Genomic DNA, 3234 nt, shown 5'->3' on the forward strand with positions numbered 1-3234 from the left:
TGCCTGTGGCAAACTCTGGAAGCAGGCTTGTTCACATGGAATGGGAATATAACATGAAGGTATGACAGGCCATGTTTTATTGCTCCATTAATACATGCCTCAGGTATGTTTTCAGGCAGGAGACCACAGGCTATAATTGATATACTTTGCAGTGTTTAAGCCCTGAAACCCCAAAAGCTATTCTGTGACCAATTAGAGAAAATCAATCACAAAATTTCCATTTTAGGAAGATGCGACATATTCTGAAATATAAAATAAATAACAAGAAACAGAGAGAGAGGACCATTTGATTTCTTTTGCCTGAGGAGTTATTAAGGACTCTCATAAAGCTGGAATTCCTCAAACACAATAAGCCATGCAGGAAATAAAAACAAAATAAAGATATATAAATCAAATTTTTCTTGATCAACATCTTAAAAATCTGCAAAGATCCAGGCTGAGTTTAGTTAATTCCATTATATTCTTTATTTCTTTAGCAAATGTTACAAATTTTGCTTGTATTTTGATGTCTGAAATGCAAAATTGCAAAGCTACAATATCCACACAATTCTGAGTTTTTTACTTGTAGTGGGAACAGTGTCTTGTAATTTATAGAAGAAATTCATCACAATACAGTTGAAAATTGGGAAGGCTAAGTCATGTTATGTTGGAAAATCAGCTGCAGATTTAAAAAAAGAAGTAATCTCCCATGCCCAGCAATGCCACTTGGCAGGGTCAGGGTTGGCTGAGGAAGTTTTTGCCAGAGTAGCTGCCTGTTGAACCCCCACATCAATGAATGAATGCCTCGGTAGCAGATCTTCTTTTTCCTGCTTTATTTTTCTGCTGAGAATTTTCATCTTAGAAGGTTTAATTTTGCATATTTTTCCTTCACTAAAGTTCAGAGATTTTGTTTTCCTTTCACGTAAACGAGAAATTGCTTTCTTCTCTTTGCCCTAGTGTCTTTTCTCTATGAAATTCAAATAAAATTGTTCTGCTTGCAACATTTGTGGCTTACAGGACCTTCCTAAAGTTCAAAGGCTTTACATAAGAACCATCTCTAAAGAGTAAAATCCTTTCAAGGGATTGAAAAATGTTATTCTGAGGATACAAGAATAAGGGGAAAGACTCAGAGGTTCAGGGTGAAAGAAGTGGAAAAAGAAAGGATGATGAAACTACTATGGACAGCATTAAATAAGAAACTTTACAAAAGATGTAGCAAACATGAGCAATAAATAGGAAAGATCTGGTTAGTAGGAATTGCCCAAGGAGAAGAGTGTAAATAGAGCAGATCCTCTGGGGGGAATAAAATGAGGTAAAAATAATTCTACAGATTGAGGGGGTAAAAGAACCCTTAATAAAATGCAAAACTTGAAAGATTGTCTCTGATCCTATGGCCAGCCACACTGCTCTTGGTTAGCTCATGGTCTGAGCCAGAGCAAAACCAAAAAGATCTTTGAAATTCTTCTGGAGACCGTAAATTCGTATGAGTGTGTCTGTCCATAGCAGGTGTCACTGGCCCTGGAGAGAACCATTGTTCAAGTGCATCCTTTGTTTGCATTTCCATATAGCTGTGTGCTTAGCTCTACATGCTTTCTAAGGTTTTTCTTCCCCTTCAAATCACTATTTCAATCATGTATTCTCTTCCAAATGTACTGTGGCATGTGTTCTCAGGTTAATGGTTTTCTATAGACTTCTTTCCCATATATTTAATATTTCATGATATATCTTTCTATTTTTCCCTCTGTCTTCATGGGTGTTTGTATTTTAAGGTCATTTTCCACAAAGAAAAAAAAGCCATTTATATACCACATTTTTATTCTTTCAGACCATTAAAGAAATTAGTTAAGGCAGGAGTCACCACCTATTTTTACAGTTCCAAATTAAGCATTTCCTTTCAATTCATCATCTTACATTCATTCAACTATAGCTCTTTGTTTAGTTCTTCAGTCCATTTAAAATTAATGCAAATCTTGCAACCAAGATAGTTTAGATTAATTCTGAATGTAGAAATTTGTAAAACATTGCATTCCATTATTTACATTATGTTTGCAATGTTTCTAATCAGGAAATTTTATCTATTCCAGCAATCAGATTTCTCAGGCAACTACCTTCTATACCCACAGTTAGCATTAGCTCATTTTCCCTTTCCTGACCTTTCCACCATCCTTCATTTTAATTTCATTGTCTTCCTTTGGCTAAAGTATATAATTTCTGGTGCACATATTGTCTATATAATTTAGTAATTATATTTGGAACCAAATACTTTTGGTTTTCATTTTCTTACAGTCCCAAATTGATTTTTTTTTTTTTTGTTTTCAGTTCTTGAAACCAAACCTAATATAATATTTCATTGAGTAGAAGCTCTCTGGCACTGTAAATACTTCTGGTTTATAAAAATTCACCTACATTACAAATTTACATATTTACTTATTTATTTCCTGTAGAAAAGATCAAACTCTTTTCTTCTGTTGTTCACAGAAATTAAAAGGCAAAGTTAAATAGTTCCATTTACGTCTAAACTATTTTACTTTGGTTAATTTTTTAATATAAAAAATATTTAATCAAACTTTTACTGAATAGTGTCCATGCTTTTAAATCCTTAAGCAGTTGCTAAACTTACTGCCCCAAAACTAATCATTTATAGTGCACACTCATTTTATTTCCTAATTTTATATTTTAGTATGTAAATTTCCTTATGTTTTATATGATGGAAATATTCAAAGATTAACTACTGCTAAAATTAGACACACTATTTCAGTTAAAATATCTGAAAATATTTGAGGCAAATATTAATTCAATAAATGAAAGTCTTATCAGTACCTTTGCCAATATATAATATATAAGATGAGATGCATGCAAAGATTAGATGACAAAAGACCATGTCAGTCTGCATGAGGGGCTATGAAACAAATCAGAGTGAGAAATTTAATATTAAAAAGAAATACCTCTTTTTCTAAGTGATGTATTTTCACTGTGTGATAAAAATAATTTTCTTGTTTGATGTACTGTATCTTTTTTCCCTTGCTTGAACTGATAGTTGTTACTACATTCTGTTTTAAGCTGTGATGATATTTCCCAGTACAACCTAGCAATGTTTCTTCTTCAGAATATGCCATTCACAGCATGGTTGCATTGGTAAATAAATTTCTAATCACTTTTAAATAGAAAAAGATCATTTAGGAAACAGATAAAATCAATATATGTCATACAAAGGAGTTATCCTTGAAATAATTACAAGAAAAGTAATTATTAGTA

This window comes from Cyanistes caeruleus, chromosome 9 (assembly GCF_971803275.1).
Source record: "Cyanistes caeruleus chromosome 9, bCyaCae1.hap1.1, whole genome shotgun sequence".
Classification (NCBI taxonomy): Eukaryota; Metazoa; Chordata; class Aves; order Passeriformes; family Paridae; genus Cyanistes; species Cyanistes caeruleus.